This window comes from Pezoporus flaviventris, unplaced genomic scaffold (genome assembly GCF_033815535.1).
Source record: "Pezoporus flaviventris isolate CSIRO_AGI_PZ_B2104156 unplaced genomic scaffold, CSIRO_AGI_Pfla_v1 ptg000023l, whole genome shotgun sequence".
NCBI classification, from domain to species: domain Eukaryota; kingdom Metazoa; phylum Chordata; class Aves; order Psittaciformes; family Psittacidae; genus Pezoporus; species Pezoporus flaviventris.
Genome location: NW_026892571.1, coordinates 10,466,464 through 10,484,325, shown reverse-complemented (window position 1 = coordinate 10,484,325; position 17,862 = coordinate 10,466,464). Strand labels below are relative to the sequence as shown.

Below are 17,862 nucleotides of genomic sequence, written 5' to 3'. Positions count from 1 at the left end.
TTAGTGAAGACTTTGAAAAGCAAATGCATTTTCTGCAGCAGCGCTTGTGTTGGATATTTTCAATGTCCAAAGATGTTTCACTAAGAAATGGCTGGTCAGTTCTAGCTTCTTAACAATTCCTGGCAGTAAAGCACAAACAATGGGAATTAATCTCTAAAATTGTACAATGCCATCTCTCTTTGTTACAGTGCTCCATGCAGGCTCTTAAATCAGCCTAATTTCATTCAAGTCTTCCTCTGCAGCTGCTGTTAAATTGAGTCCCTGAAGAGAATATAAGTTTGGAGGCATAAAGGGCAGAACAGAGAATGTTTCTTTAATTGTTATTATCCACCACTCGGGGTCACTAGGGTAGAGGAATAATTAGGGAATTGTGGTATATTTCAGTAAAAGCACTGCTTCCCTTCCTTCCCTTTCCTTTTTTGTGGAAGCCTTATTTCAGAGTTTGTCACATCTATAAGCCCTAGCAAGAAACTCATATGCAATAATCCCAACTTAATCATATTTTAACTAAGCCCTTTCTGCTGAGATTTATGGGGACTGAAAGAGGCAATAGTAAATAACTGTAATAGCACAGTGAGAGATTGGGTCTGTACTTTCTGACATTTTTAGCGAGCACCCCTTTTGCAGCTGGCCTGGGAATAATTGGTTCTTTCTTTCCTGCTAGCCAGGTAGTGAAGTTCCCAGTGCATTGCAATAAACAGAACTGCTTTGGGATGCCCAGAACACATACACTGTTTTTAGCACAGTAGGGAAGAGCGCCAGCATCACCCTGAAAGAACAGACTGTACAGAAAGGCTGAAGGGTACAGCTTAACCGGCTGTTCCCCATAGGCAGAAACTGCACAGGGAACTGGAGGGAGTATGAGGCAGGCAGCATGATAGACACAGTGTGCAATCATTTAGGCTCAAAGTACAGAGCTGAGATGACCGCTCTTCAAAGCGTGGAGGAAAAATGCCTCCATGAGTCTGTATTCTCCAGCCTGATTGACTTGAGTGTTAGGTGAGAAATTTATACTGCATTGGCCTCAGAACAAATTATTTTAATTTGGCAATTACAGCTTTGGACCCCCTTTTTTCTGTCCAATAATCTCTCCTGGAAGCGCACACTACAGAATACAGAGACTGGGAGGGGTGCAGAAAACCAAGGGGTAATGCAGCACATGAAGGGACTGCTGTTGACCCTTAATCTCCCAGGATGAGAAGGAAGGTAGCCATAAATAAACAGATTTTAATACAAATTTTGGCATCATTTAGTTCTACTTGCAGAACATATGTTCTGTGTGCATCGCTCTAGGCAACTTACCCACTTGGATGTTATTTTATCTTTCTATAGTGTGCATTAGAAAGGAAGATATTTTGGCATCTGAGAACAACATATAAGGTGCCGTTTCACATGGCATGATGGCTGATGCTCACCTGCCAGCGTGTGGGTCAAATCATTTAAAGGGAATGGCCCAGAGGACTCGGCTGTGTCCACGTACAGGGATTGCTTACCCATATTCCTGAATCTAGCTATTTTCTTCCATTTCAGTGGGTGTAACGAAAGGAAAATAAAGTACTTGTTTCATTTTCTTTTTCCTCCATCAAATCTGAAAAATATCAGTTCTGTTCCCAGAGAGAGTCCTTTCATAACCACTTAATTTGGGGAAAATAGCACATTACAGAACCAAACTAAAAAGTTGCTTGGTTTTTTTTTTTTTGCAAGAATTGATTGGCCTCGGTTTCCCTCACTATTGCCTCCAGCAACAAGCAGATTAGGCAGAACTGCCATACAAATAGCTCTTATCTTGCTATGCATTGCTCTTTGCAGCTGCCTGTTGGACTCATGCTGTCAAAAGCTGAACTTTTTATCTTTCACTTGGTAAGAATTAGTGGTTTTCTGCTCTCAGGCTGCACAAGAACTATTCAAAAAGACTGAACTTCCATAGGATCAGTGTGTAGCACTGATAATCCACTATCTCTGGTCTCCCATCTGTTAACTGCTTCTCAGTCTGTGTATCCTGCTCAGTGTTTGAAATTCATTGGATAGAGTTTTGTAGTGAGCAGACTTCAAATCGCTGTGGCTTCACTTCTTGAATTTGATTCAAGAAAGAAAGGACAGGTCAAGAAATAAAGACAGCCTCTTATGCTTAAGCATTTGATGGAATAGAAGTCCACTAAACATGTCCAGTGGCATAAAGCCAGATTCTTCTTTGCTTGTTATCAGTCCCGTGTTAATGTAAAGCACTGGCAGAACCCAAGTGTCTCTTGACTCCTTGGGGTAAGATCTTAAAGCAGCTTGGACTCACCAGGGCCTTAGTGGGAATATGACCTGTAAGCACTGTTGCACCCTGGCATCTTTGAAGGGACATTTCTTTGGGAGGTCATTTTCTTGTGTTGGCATAATAGTGAAGAGTATTGTCTGGAATAGGAGAATCTCAGATAAGTATTATCTCATTTTTGCCCAGCAGAGCCAAAGAGCTGGGTGAAGCAATGCCATATGAGAAAATTGTCTGAATGGAAAAAAATAACTCTTTTCAAAACCTGCAGGTTTTATTCTGGAACCCTGCTGCTTGTTTCAGGGATGGCTCTGTTGCTGCTCATCCTTCCTCTGTGGCTTTTCAGCTTTTCTTCTAAGATCTGGTGCAAAGTCAATGGCAATTTTCCTGTTGGCTCTGAGGGGGCTTTATATCAGCACTTAATTGATTTACTAGCTCTCTTCCTAAAGCAGCTACACATATACATTATTAGATACACATGATACGTTAATCATGCCCTCAGATTGCCACATCTAGGTTCCTCAAAATTGGAGGAATTTCATTCAGTCTCCTCTGGCCTGGGAGAGGCTATTTCCTCTCCTAGAGCAATTGAACATTGACTGTGTGGTTTTACTAGTTTTGTTCTGCTTTATCTGCTGCATGTAGCAACCTTACCTGGTAATATTAATCATGGGAAATGTAGATTATCATAAAGATGAAACATGTACTGGCCTTAATATTTGTCTGGCCAGTAAAGATGGCTGCAAGCAGACTTCTTTCTTGTAATTTCTCCTTCATGTTATATACTTAAAGATCACAAACTTTTCTTGTGTATCAGCATACCCTTTCACTTCTGCTTCTAAAAGCATTAAATTGGTACTGTAGTTTTCTGGAGGTATATTCTACATTTTTACTGTCTTTCCTCCCACAATCAATAAGCCTTTGCAGCAAAGTCTTATTTTCAGGTGATATGTAGATAGTGGCTGCAAAGCTGTTGTATGCAATGATGCTTAGGAGTTTTGATAAGGTGGTACATTTTTTTTTTTTGAGGGAGAAGCAATGAAATCCTGAAAACCCCAAGGTGATTTTTCTGTCAAGCAACATTTGAGACTCAAAATCTTATATCAGAACCAAGAGCTTTTGCTGAACATTTGAACTTAATAGGTATTTATTTTTATGCAGAAAAAGTCCTGTGCAAGTCCTCACTGAATAATAAAGTAACTTTTTTTCATAGCATTAGGTTGCACTTGTAGACAGTTGCACAATTTCACTATTTAAATCCTTTTTAACGGTGGTTAATCCTTCAGTCTTTGATTCAGTGGGTGACTGCCATTTGTAACACCCTTATGGAGAAGGAGAGGAAAAAGAGAAGGGGTGAGGGGTTAAGGAAAAATAATAAAGTGTCAGGATAGTGTGAGAAATGCCCTGTGGAGGTGGCAACATTTCTGCAATTAGCAGTGTGAAAATGGTAGATTGGTTAGCGATCTCCATGCATTATTGCATTATTGCATGCTGTTTCTCCAGCAGAAGTGAGAGCTGCCCACTGTGTTCTGTCCAGACACGGGCAGCCTTCTTATTTTTTTTCTTTGTTTTGCTTCCCAGCTGGTCACTTTATCTGACACACTGGCTTCATTTCAAGCCTGGCTGGGAAAGTTGTCCTGGGCACTCACCTAGCATCAGCAATTCCTTTTGCTTCCCAGCCAGCTGCTTGATTGCCATGTCTGAGATGAGATTGCCCCAGCTAATCCCCTGTTTGCATGGCAGAGCTGGGACTTGATGGCTTTAGGTGTTGAGAGATGGTTGTCCCACACCTATTCTGTCTTTTCTGTATATTAACTTCTGTCAAGTTTGCCCTTAGCACACACACAGACAGATGTGGTTGAGCAATAATCTTCCCTCCTGTCCTTGTAGCCAGTTTGGTCTGCCCATGTTATCTCCCTGGTGCAAAGAGGGACTTACCTCCCCCTAGAAACAGGGCTGACCATATGTACCTGTCTCCATCATGACTTTCCCTGCGCCAGAGCTGAACTTACTCGGAATATATTCTCAGCTCCCCTCTTCCCCCATACCAGCTAACCATCAGCCTCTCTGCGCTCATTACAACTTCGTGATCCTCCCTGTCACAAATCACTACATTGAGTTTTTAGCCCTGAGCACAAAGGAGCCAATATTGTACCTGCTGCACTCCACTTTGCACCTTTCCCTCAATCTGGAGTGCTTTGAAGCACAGCTAATGAGAATTTAATAATGACACCATCTGGGTGCTAAACTGCATCTTCTCACACAATTTGTCCCAGTAACAGTGCTGGTTTAAGGTGATACATGCACAAATATGCCATAACACAGAATTGCTGCTATAACTTGTTATGCTGGTACAAGAACATCCTAGATTGCTGCTAACTGTTCTTGCGGCACTGGAGTATCAGCGGATAAACTGCACAAAGCACAGACATCTGAAGCTATAGCGAGTAGCTGGCTAGGAAAGGCCTTAGTGAATTTCCAGAAGGAAACAGCAAAGAGCTGCCTCTGGGCTACATTTCATTAGTGAAACATCTCTACAGTGATCACCTGTAGAGAAAACTGCTTAAGCCCAGTCCTTCCTCTGGGAATACCACCTGGTGCAATATGAGTCTGTTCTGTGCTTCCCAATTCAGTTTCCCTGTGCAGCTTTGCAGGGCGGGTCCCAAATTCTCACTGGATTAATTGGGAGAAAGATGATGTGAAATTCAAGTTTACCAAAAGATGGGGCTAGAGACCTCCTTCCCCAGGAAAGATGCTGCCCAGCTGGCACCCTGAGTACCTGCCTCTGAGCCCTAAGGCAGCTCTGGAGTCCTGTTTACCAACAGATAGTGCAAGAGTACTTCACATTTTCAAGCTGTCAGGCTTCAAGGAGCTATTATGTTAAAAGGCAAGTGTGGGCATCTGTAGAGCCATTGTATTTGTACTTCAGTAAGACAGGACAAGACATATTGGGCCTCCTGGATATATATGTTTAAATTCTGATTTATTCAAGCAGGAGGGGAAAGCATCCTTGTGCATGCTTATTCAGTAGCGGCACAAAACAAAAACTAATTAGGTCAGTTCAGCACGAAGGGGAGCTATAATTTGCTTGCAGCTCAGCCATTAAAGTAAAAACTAGTTTATTATGCTAGATAAAAGCATGCTACTATAATCACCCTGTACAATTAGCCCTATATTGCTGCCAAAACAATGTTTTCTTGATTAGTTCCACAGATGCCCAAGGGCAGGTGTCTCGAGGTCTTTTACAGCTCTTCAGTTAGATGCATTCAGAGATGTAGGTGAGAACAGGCCAATGGCTCCTTGTCATCTTGCATTCACAAGGACCCTTGCATACAGTAGATTATTCTTTTGAGAGAATAAATGTTACTTGTCAGCCCAGCTCCTCCATCTTCAAAGCACCTTAGCAATATTGAAAATCTAGCTGGATTTGTTCTGAAGTTGGTTAGAATTGCTGTCTCCCTGTGTAACATCATTTATCTGGCCAAAGTAGAGATGGATTGACAAAACTGCTGTGTGGAAGAAGGAAGCTTTCTTTATCAATGCTTTCACAATATAGATTTTACAAGTTGACAACAGCACTTAATCTCTGAATAAGCAAAGTTCCAAACAACTGCAGTTCATCTTAGTTCACAGGCTTGTAGTGAAATGTTGCTATATTATAACAAACTGGTAAAGCTAGCAGCTTGAATTTTCAGGGCTGTCCTGCTATGATATGTGCTCTTATACATTCCTAGGTTGTTTGCTCTATATGCAGCCCTTAAAGGCAAGCACATACACAAGCCCTTGCAAGATCTGAGTTTGAGTTAGGCCTCCAGCTCCAGTTGTTCTGGGAATTGGGTACCTACGGCTTAAGCTGTTTTCAAAATCCTATCAGTTTCTGTATTCTCTATTAACCTGCTGAGACAAAACTGATAGCAAGATACATTTGCACTGAACTGTTTCTTCCGTGATGTAAGTGCTTATATTCAGAGCAGTGGAGTCATTTTTAATATGGCCACTCTGTTCTTCTACTAGGTGCAAATATCATCAATGTCTCATCACAGGAAAGATGGAAAGAGAAGTTGATGGCAACCTTAATTCTCTATTTCCTAGAGGCTTAAATTGGTTTAAGACCTTTCGCACTCCTGGGGTGATTTCTGGATTTCAGCCTTCAGGGAGGAGAGGTCAGCATGAGTTTTACAGCAAGTAATTTGTTTGAAAGAATGCTGTCAGGGTTCATAGACCCACAATTTGAAATATTCTGCTGTTTGCAAAGTTCACATAATTCTTTGTGTGCTGTTTCTAACCAAATCTATCGGAGCTTGTCTTCCTAAAAATAAATCAGCAGATGCAGCCCAATATGTCTGAGCTCCTCTAGAACATATACTCAGTGCACGGTATCTGAGACACATTACTATGAAGAACTGGGAAAACATGCCTTTAAAGTGTTTGTAAGTATCTGAGCATATAAAACCTGCCAATTTGTGAACCTCCACATTGAAGACTTGAATCAAGACAACCTGATAGTGATTAGCTTGAATCCTAAGCGTCTGCACAAGCAATAGATGTGTTTTTTACAGAAGTGTTTGCTAATTGTGATTGGCTTGGAAGGATAAGTCACAATTTCTTTTAATTTTTACCTGGTAGATTTAGTCATGTTCATTGGTGGAAAACTGAGGAAGAGAACTCTTACCTGCTGTTAAACATTGGAAGCAAAGACATTACATGTCTCATTGACTTGTTAAAGACAGTTTTGGATGAGAGCTGGTCGCTACTCAGGCAAAGAAGCTAGCAAAGCACATGGAAAATTTGGTGATTCCAACTACACCAGAAAGGATAATGGCTAAGAATCGAACTTGGAATCAGTGTGGAGAGTAAACTAAAAGCAGGGGCAATTTAGAAATGGATATGAGGTATTCTGTGAGCAGCCTGGGCAGCCTTGTTACCCCAGGCAGTCAAGGAAGCGATGGGGTCGCAGACAGCAGGATCTTCCTTCCTGGGCAAAAATATGATGTGCCACCACATTTGAGTCTGGAAACAGCTGAAGAAAACTAATCTGACCTTCTGGGTCACATAATAAAGGAAGATAATCACTTAAGGAGGAAAATACATTTTAAAAAATGCTTTAACAGCATCTGTTGATAGCAGCAGCACTATTTCTAGTGAAAATGTAATAAGCTACAAGATTAAATGTGTATCATCTTTGCACTATGAAGCAGGCTGAGGTACAGGGTACAGCAGAGATTTGCACAAATATGTGAGAAAAAGCAATGTTGTCCGGGCTTCAAGCTCAATTTCTGCTATTCAGATACAAAAAACTATCTAAATCCTATCTCACAGCAGACCAGGACAAGGTCAGTTAATCACAGTGGAGCTGTGGAGCAATGGAAGGGTTACTCTGATATATACTGCTCAGAAACGAGAGCAGACTTGCCAGAGTTTTAGGTGAAGCAACGATCAGCTATCTCACAATGCTAACAGCATCTATGTGTGGGTGACCATGCGGGAGGCAAACAGGGAGAGATGGAGCCCTTGCTTGGCTAGACTTCTAGGCAGAGGGCCATTGTGAGGTTGAGTAAGGATTTACTTTGCAGGGAGTGAAAGAATTACTAATTGTAGAGTCCTGAACTGCAATTTAGACTTGAACCATGTCGAAGAAGCCAAATTTTTCTAGGAGGATGACAGTGATCAGTTAGGGCAGAGAATTTTAAAAAGAAAGAAGGTAAGGGCTGAAAACCTGAGTTCTGTAGGATGCAAAAGCCTCAGAGGGGAGAAAATCCCAGATAGATAATAGAGGCATATTCACCTAAAATTTGCATTGTTGAATCCGATGGGGTGAAAAGACTCTGAAATTATTATGTAACTACATGTCTCAAATCAGACTCAGTTATGCCTCTGTCACTCCTGGCAGATTTCTGTTTGCCTGTTGCTAAAGGTTGTTCAGCAATGAAGCTTCACAGCCTCTGGAGGAAGTCTTCTCTGTAGCTTTACTACCAATTGAAAACCTTTCCTAATGCCTAACTTAAAACAGCCTGCAGTAATTTGAGCCAATTCTTGTCTTAGCACACATACAAATAGACTGTCCCTTTGTCCTTGCAGCTCTCTTCAGTATTTGAAGACTGGAATATTCTCTCAATTTTCTCCTTTATGTACATTAATCTTGTTAGAGATCAGATTTTTCTAGACTTCAGGCTGTGCTTGTCTGCCTGTGCACACTCTCCACTTGATCAGTTTCTTTTATCCTGAAGTCTAGCCTCCAAACTGTGTGAGCAGAGATGACTCCAGCCACAGCTTTTCCAGGAGTGAATAGAAATAGTACAAGGTTCTCAGACTCTCGATCCGTGTATCCCTGTTTGAGATTGGTCTGTCTTAGCAGGGTGCAACATTGTTTTATTGTGATTCACTATTGCTCCCCGATAGCTGCAGCTATCAGGATCTGGGGATAGGTGCAGGAGACTCCCAGTCCATCTTTAGTCAATGGAGAAAGCAATGCTTCTACAGAGGGCAATCCCATGTATTTCAGCATCATAAAATCATTTGTTGGAAAAGACCTTTAAGGTCAAGTCCAACTGTTAACTTAGCACTGCCAAGTCTATCATTAATTCAAGTGCCACATCACATCTAAATACTTTCAGGCATGGCGATTCCAGCTACCCTTCCCCAAGCCTGTAGCATTGCATAGGGTTGTTGTGACCCAAGTGCAGGACTCAGCACTGGGACTTGTTGAACCTCATACTCTGTAGAGCTTTTTTCACCCTCTAGCAGAGCAACACCCCTGCCCAACCTGGAGTCATATACAAACTTACTGAGGGTGCACTCAATCCCCTTGTCCAGACCATTTGATAAAGATGTTAAACAGAACTGTCCCTGATATGGAGCCCTGGGGAACAGGGCTTGTGACCAGCCACTAATGGGATTAATTCTGTTCACCAGAGTTGAAGGGTAGAGGCAATCAGATCAAATAGTTTAGTCATGCTGAGCTGGCTATGGAAGGCACCATTCCCCCTTGCTGCTGGAGACTCCCTAATGATTAATTTCTATATTGAATCACTTTCAAATTACCCAAGTTACTCAAATGCCTGAAGTGTCTGGGGCAATTAACCAGGAACATGTGGCCATATATGCTACTTGCTAAGGTAAAATGGATCTGAGGTATGTTCAGCCTCCCCTCATGTCACTGCCTAGTTCACAGCATTAGCTTCTGGAAAGGGCAGTCCCACACAGTGCATTATTTGGTCACTGCTGCACTAAAGGAATAGTTTTGTTCTTGCCTATCCCTATTCCTTTCCCTTCTCCACTGCAGGTGCTCACCTGTTTCTGGCCTGAAGCATGAAGGTCAAGAGCTGCTTCTCTATCCTTGCCATTGGCTTGGTGCAGGTGCTAACCCAAGAAACGTAAATGCCCAATCCTATTTCGAGGCTGACTTGTTAGCTCTGTAAAATGTAACAGTTCGCAGGTGTTCGGAGGAATAGTTTAACACATTATCACACTTTTTTGGTGATTATTTTCATGGAACTCTTTAAATAACCATTAAGCTTTGACAGCACCAAGCAGAGGCAGCAGCTATTTAAAAATGAGGAGAGGGGTAAAAGCAGTGTGGTTGTAAAAAAAGGAAGCAGTAGGCTGCAGATAGCCAGCCTCTCCTTTGGGATCAGGCTGCCTTTGCAGAGCCCACTGCTTGCTTTGCCGGCACAGACCAATGATAGATTTTACTGTTGATTTCCATGGTGTTTTTCTGCCCTCAGTTACATCGCTGCTCTCATTTCTGCGCAAACAACAGTTCCTGCCTCAAAAGTGTGAGTGCAATTAAGGATAGATCTAACCTCACTCTTAAATTTAGCTTTTCTCCACAGTTTTCTCATCCAAGCATACATCTGGGTGGGATTTTGGCTCAACTCCAGAGCTCCCTGGAGGCTTCATGTCCAGCTGTGGCTGCTTCTCCATCATCCACTGGGCTACTGTACCTGTGATTTTGATGGATCAGGTGTAGGTATCATCCTATGTCACTACCTCATTAGGTAGCTAAGATTTAGCCTTGCCAGGCACAGCATCATCCTGTTTCCCCCTCAGATGTTTTTTGTTCACAGTAAAGCTGATCAAGGGATTTCCATCATGGCAAAGAATTATCTTTAAGGCTTCTATAGGGACATGCTTGCCTAATTCTGAAACTGTGACACAAAAAAAATCCCCAGCTCTGTATTTCTAAGGACTTTATCTACCTTAAACCCACAGAGATCCACAAAATAGGTATGTTTGTCTCTTCCTGGTGCACTGCCCTGCATGGCGAGCTCTGCCAGCCAGAAGCTGCTTTGGAAAGACCTTGTGCTTGAGCAGCTGGATTACCAACTCTCTGTGCATAGAGTGCTTTTTTTTCCAGCCCTCTCTTCCTCTCTGCAACATGCAGGCACACAACATATATAGCCTTGAGGCTGATTTGGTTAAAAAGATTGTTTTCAAGAAGCAGTGGGCGAAGTGTTATTAGGAATAACTGTCTGAGTGCAAACAGAGGCGCAACACAGAAGTAGTGAATGTGTAAATGTGGACTTGGACCTATTAGCTGCCTCAAACACATTTCTCACTTCAGTGTTGGCAATTTATTCTGTGCTTTCTCCTGTCTGCCCTGAAATAGGGGGAAGTGATGGCAGTTCCACTGAATCACAGTGCTGAAGGATGCTTTGTGTGTACACATGCATGTAGGTAGTGCTGAAAAGCTTCCTGCAGTTGCAGGGTATTTCTCTCAGTAGCACTAGGTGGATGATGGACCAGAACTTTCACAGCCTTAAGTGTAAGGGAGAGTAATTGGACAGGACAGAATTCACACTGCTTTTGATGGCCTTGGAAAACTATGTTTACCATAACTTCTGGAAAACAAAGATGTTCACATGTAGAAGGCCAAAAGCAGCTCATCCCACAAAGCAGAGTCAGGGTTAAAAGAGAATAATGGGAAGGAAAGTACTAAGGGTTAAGAAAGAAAGGGGAAAGGAGTCCTTTATCTAGGTATTAAAAGTTTAACCTAGTAAATCTCCCTCCTTCTCTTATTTCTGGGATAAAAATAAGAGCACTTGGAAAGCTTAAAGGCTAGATTTGAGAAGACAGCCGTGAGTGTAAGGATGCTCAGGCACAATTGGGGACTGTAGAAATCCCTAAGCTGCTTTTTCTTAGGAGGGGAAAAGAAAACAAACCACAGTTACCACTTAAGCCAAGTCTGATGTGTCTGTATTTTCAGATGACCACAGCTTTTAAAAAGGCCCTTATAATGAGGCTTTAACTTCAGTCAAATCTTTCAGTGGCAGGAGCAAAACTTGAGGCATTGAGTCTGCATTTGCCATGCAGTTGCTTTCTGTGGTCACCAGAAGCACCTGGGGAAAGTGGCATATTCCAGGCTAAAATCCATGTTCGAGGATGATCAAGCCTCTGGAAGTGCTTGCCTCTTCTTGTAACCACTACAGGGAATCTGGCTCACTAGCTCAGATGAATGACATACATTTCCTATAGGTAAAAATCAGTGCCATCCTATGTAAGCACCCAAAGCTTATCTGTGTGCCAGCTCAAAGCTTTGTTCATTTTCACCACAAAAGATCCAGGAATCAGACCCTGTCTGGGAGGGCTCAATCTCATTTACATGAGACAGATATAGCTTTGCAGTATTAGATGGCTTTAAGAATTAACTTTCCCATTAAAGTGAGAAAATGGAGCTGCTCAGGAAACATGCACAGAGTGTATACTGAGGAGCTCTTCTTAGATTCAGTTTTATGGCCAGAATCACATTTGAAGCAGGTTCCTGTTAACACAGGAAATACTGTGCTTACTGAAAACTGAAAAAACAAAAGCCTGTTCCATAACGTCCTTGGTATCATTTGCATTTTATGCCAGCAATAAAACAGATTTACAGGCAAACTGCCAACCTGTTTATTGGGCTTAAAATCTGACTTCCCCCCCCCCCCCGCTTTGTAATAAGCAATAAATGAACAAACATTGCTCCCCAGGCTGCACCTATGCCAGCCAATACAACCCAGGATGCCTCTCTGTAGGGAGAGGCTGAATAAGAGAGATCTCTGTCTAGATCAGATGTGCTGGTTAAAGTAACGTTGGGCATAACATTAGCTGGCACTAATGACAGCTTCAGTGTCCTCATCTGGATGAATCTTGCTCTCAGGACAGCTGAGTTGATACTGGGGAAGACATGGGTCAGTCACCTCATCTGATTAGTTGGTTTGTTGCATAGGCTGATATAATGCTTGTGAGATGCAAAATGCTCTGAATCTTCCTACTAAAGAAAGAGGAATCATTCTTTTTTGGAGCACAGAAAAGCCTAGATTTTCTTTTAAGAACAGTTTTTGTGTTTTGTTTTTTTTTTCTTTCAGGTACAATGCATATCAACAGCAGCCCAAATCTAGATGGTTTTGGATTGTTTTTGTTGTTGCAATTAAGCTGCTATTGGTCATTAGCATTAACAATTTTGTTAAGCAAAGAACATGTAGTGATTTAGAGATAAAAGAGAGTCCTCTTTTCAGCAGAGGACTGGTCTTTTTCAATTCCTCCTCAAAAGGAATTTTGAAAAGAATGGGGGAAGTCTAAGGAGGAGTACCCAAGGCAATAGGATTTACTATCAAAAATCTATGCGCTACCATTTCCATATGCAATGCTTATGTAACAGATTAATAAAAGAATATAAGTAGTCATAAAATCAGAGCTTGCACTGCAAAAGCATGACCCCTAGCAAAGAAAAACTCCTGGCACCAATGTTTCTGTAAACAGCATCTACTTAAAAATTAAATCTTGGTATACTGTATGCATATAAAAACATGCAGCTGTGAGTAAATCCAGACAAAATGACTGCATTTAACAGCATCCTCACAGACGTGCATCCAGAACAGCTTTGGCTCTGCATCACTCTTCCTCCACTGTTCTTTCTTCCACTGACTGTAACCATTGCACTAACTGAGATGTCTCTAATCTGATTTTAGCCATCTAAAAATTTGTCACCCACTGTAATAGTGCTGTAGCTTCCCATTGTCAGGATCCACCTATAGTACATACTTTCAGGTTTCTAGACATTGATTGGGTATAACCATTATTGCTTGAGGCGGTCACTTGAGGGAGACTCTCGCCTGAAGGAGAGCTGAGCAGTCTTGGGGTGTTCTGAGAGCAGATGGGCACTTCAATATAGGAAATGGTCTTTAGTGGGAGCCATTCACGTGACCTGAGAATTAATACTGCCACTTTAGTGTTTTCAAATCAGTTTTGGGTTTCCTTCATGTCTTTGTATTCTGGAATATTCTTGCAGATTCTCCACAAATCAAAATTACATGCAATTGTTTTCCAGCCTCTCTTTTATCACTGATCTATGCTCTCATCTCATCACATTGAAGTTTGACATTAACCATGAGGACAGTTACTGAGGTTAGAGAGAAAACACTTATTCCACAAATAAACCTGTAGAGATCTCTAGTTCTGTGATCTCAAGTCTGGTTGCTAGCTATTCTGAGGTATCAGTTAAAATGCCCTTATATTCAGTGAAATGAGAACATGGTAAATAACTTAAAAGCAATGCAGGTGCACAGATACATGTTATCTTTTGAGTACAGCTATCCAGTGAAAAGGAGCAGATCCTGCTCTTGATGGTGCTCAGAAGCTGCTGCAGTTTTGCTTCTAGGCCTCCTCTTAATCACATTTGGAGTTCCTACTGCAGGGTTTGAGAAAAGGTTTATCTTCAGCCCCAAAAGATGATAAACAAGCCTCCTGCTGTCCTTCCCTCTCACTTTCAAAAGATTTACTTTACTAGCATATTGGGAAATCATCATTAGAGGCTTGTGCTTTCCCTGCTAGAAGCCATTCTTCAAGATAGTAAATCAACCTGCAGGTATTTTCTGTCACTGAAGTTAGGTGACAAGGATGTGTATGATAAAAGTTTCAGATATGAAAGCAAGATGGGAACTAAATTAGTCTGACAATCTGTCAGAATGAAGGTGCAAATATACAAGTTTATATCTCAGTAACTAAAATAATTTCCTGGTAAAAAGCTGCATGCTGTTTGGGTCAGGGTGAGTGCAAGCAATGAGGTTCATTTGCACATACTGCATGAAAGGTGGCTCAGACTTACTCTGCAGTCTGAGTCAGGGGAACAAGTAATTGAACTAAAAATAGTTCAATAAGTCTGCAAAAGGTAGTCTGTGGTTGCTATGCAGCTGAATGGCAAGTGTAACTGAATGGGACGCTTTAACACCAGCAACTCTCATATCCTGCAAGGACTACTGAAAATGAATGCAATGGTAGTGCAAGTATCACAGCTTGATGTCCCATCTTCCTACATTCTAGTTCTGAGCATCACATAAAGGCACAGATAAATCAGTGTAAATACCAACAAAGTGATTGCTTTCATGAAATTCCTCATGTTGTTAGAACAGGCTGTTCTGTGCTTATTCTAGCAAAACGGACATCAGTGTGGTGTGCCCTTAGAAACATGAAACAGTACAGAAACTGGGAGAAAATGAGGTGGGGGAGGAATAAGTTAGAATGTGGAGATAAACAAGCCTTTGACAGATAGCCTAAGATACCAAAGAGATAGGAGTTACATGCTAAATGAGCAACAAAATTAAGTCTTCAGCAATAAAGAGGATAAATGAAAAGGGGCTGAAGAAGGGCAAGAGACAAATGAAAGCGCAAAATGAACCTAGAAAATAAAACAAAGCTTGAGCCAGTGTGGGTGTGCACACAGGTATCTGTGTTTGCAAGCACAAATATAGAAAAGGAAGAAGCAAATCAAACAAAGATGATTTAAAATCTGCAGAGCCTTCTGAAGCTGGAAGGATAAAAAGTGATTGAAATAAGAATGTAAGTGGGGAAAGCTGTGAATTAAAGGATAAATGGTTAGGAAGAGCAATTGAAGGATTACAACAGTTTCAGCATTTTTGTGAACTCTAGTGATGGGAGAGAAGAGAAACTAAAATCTGAAAAACCTAAAGGTTTAAGACAATACTTGGAAGGTCTTTGCCTCAAAGGGTTATGGAGTGACTGTAGACCTCCCTGAGAGGGTGCCTTTGGGGGCACTCTGGTGCTCACAGCTCACATGACTTGGCCTGTTTCATTCAGTATTACTCTGCCAGCTAAAGGTTACTGGCAAAATGAACAGGCCAAGTGTCACCAATCTGTCTTCAAAGCTCTTTGCTGGTCAGCTTGACTCCTCAGGCTATTATACTGGCATCTGTGGATGTGCTGTAGGTATTGCGCTGTACTGGTGGTATTGGACACAGAAGACTTTGAGCCTCTTGTTTCTTGGATTTGCAGTTAACTGCTTGCACTTGCACTTCACAAGCACAAGGGAAATAATTAACGGCATTTCACAGGCACAAAGGGATGGAATTGAGAGCATATCCAAAGCTCAGCTTTCTCCTTTGCAGTACATTGCAGCAAGCTTCTGGGGTGAAACAGAAGTGTGTGTTACAGAAAGGGAGAGAGCCTTCTGGCTCACTTGCAAAGCTATAGTGAGCCATAAATCTCATATCTATGTCCTGGTGAGTGGTTGGGGTAAATTGAGGAAGACAGCACAGCCCTTCAGGGACGGTCTTCTGCCCGACTGCTGTCTCTGTGATCAGATGACACTGCACTTAACTGGAAGCTGCTCTGTCTCTCTGGTCCCTTTCTAGGCTAGCTAAGTGTAATGCAGCCTGAAAAGGAGTCTGTGTTGCACTGGGATCTGTGCAAGAAATACAGGAGTAAGCAACTGCATGAAGGTCTCTGCTTTTGTGGACATGTTATCTTCAGGTTGGATGCTCTGTCAGGAACTGCTCAGTATCAGCTTGGCCCAATTCATTTGTTTAGGCTGTTGATAGGAGTTAGAGATTGGATCTGTACTTGACTCTACTCTTTGGGAACTGACAGGCACAGCAGTTTCCCAACTCCCTGAATTATTTTGACATGCTGTAGCAGTGTTCAAGCACAATACAAATTGTGACACAGGAGGTGTCTTTACAAAGCACTGAACTCAACCTCCTCCTAGTCTATTATATATCCTGTCTTCACAGAATACCCTTTGAGACAGCATAAATCATCCCAGGAAGCTTAGTCATGTGCCCATCTGTGATTCAGGGGAGCAGCCTGAACACCTGAATTAACGTAACCTGGTTGTCATCTTCCCAATGCTTTTCACTGTGCCAAGTCTCTCTAAGGAGCACTGGAAGTGACCTGTGTTTAAGGGAAGGACACATACCTATGGGCAGAAAATGAGGATGCAGCTCAGCAAAACACTTGGCTGTTGCCACTTCTGTGCGGTGGCTCACTGTCACCTTGCTTTTGGCAGCATAACCTTACATAGGGCTGTGCTGTGAAGCAGGTCACTAAAATGATCCAGGCTAAAAATAACTTGCCAAGAAGAACTTGCTCTTTCTCTGATCGTTTTCAGTAATGTGGTCTCCTAAGAAGCAAATTCTTGATGGGGTCAGGCACACAGGAGAGGAGCTTTTGGCCTGCTTGTTACCAAAGTGAACCTTCCATGCGACTACACTCTGAGCAGCCGCCACTTAGTGCGCAGTAATCCCATCTGCAAGACTTTCCTGTCACTGTGTGGTTAATTAAGTGACCTTCTGAAGCTCAACAGGATGCGAGAGCATGACTCATCCCTGGTCTCACTAACTTCAGTTCTGAGACTGAGCTGGATAAAAACTGCCCTGGTTCCTACAGTACCAGAAAATCAGCATCTCCTTACCTCCTTCCACCTTTCTCCCTGGGTTTGCCCAAGAAGCTAAGACCCTGTCAAAGCAAAGCCATTAAGTCTCCCAATAGCATGGATCTCAGCAATGAAGTTGTCCTAGTCAGCCTGCATTCTGCATTGTTACATTCCTTCTGTAATTGCAGGGGTTTATGGAGTTGTTCTTTATTTCTTTTCATTAAATGCCTGAAAGAAAATCTGTATCCTGTCTTCCATCCAGCAGATACTGTATTTCAGTGGAGAATTAAGTGATTTATGTCATCTCTACTGAGGACCATCCATAAGATATCCAGAGGGAGCTTGTAAGATTTATAAATCCATTGGTGCCTCCATTGCTCAGGTAACTTTGATCATTCTATCAAGCAGTCCTGCAGCATTAGGCATATAAACAACTTAGAAGTCAGGTCTCTGTTTCTCTGTGGGTACTAATCACTAGTTTTCTTCATTTCTACTGCAGAAGTTCCCAGCATTTTCTGGTATGTTTATTGCTGTTTGTGGGGTTTGCTGAAAGAACTTCTGGGGGGGGGGAAACGAGAGACCATCCCTTTGCCCTAAGCAGTGCTTTGCTTTAAATACATGCCTACCTAAGAGTGAAAATGTAAAATAGGTAGGTAATGAAGTCCTTGCAGCAGCTGAATAATTGTACTTGTCTTAAAGAGAAATAAGCATACATGATGAATGGCTCAGTGCAATGAATATAAATACCAAGCTATTATTTATTGAAGTTAATAGCAACCAAATATTAGCAAGATGGCTCGAAAGAAACAAGAGTAGGAATGTCTGATAGAGTTTAGATATTCATCAAACAAATGTGAGTCGTTAGTGGGAAGTGTCACAAAAGAAGAATGGGTGGTATCATGCAAGGTGTAAGGTAAAAGTCATCATGAGCCTCTGATTTAATACTCATGCAAAGCACCAA

At 41.9% G+C, this 17,862-nt stretch overlaps 1 long non-coding RNA gene across 2 annotated transcripts in view; it reads left to right on the top strand.

Annotated features, from left to right (window-relative positions):
* The window catches only part of LOC133270990 (uncharacterized), a 169,068-nt gene that overhangs the window by 107,157 nt on the left and 44,049 nt on the right, over window positions 1–17,862 (top strand). Inside the window, exons 2-3 of one of the 2 annotated variants that reach the window (XR_009743978.1) lie at window positions 6,272–6,420; window positions 9,540–11,100. This is a non-coding gene — a long non-coding RNA (uncharacterized LOC133270990). Of the gene's footprint in view, window positions 1–6,271; window positions 6,421–9,539; window positions 11,101–17,862 lie in introns of those variants that run through there. The other variant, XR_009743979.1, reaches the window with a different exon arrangement.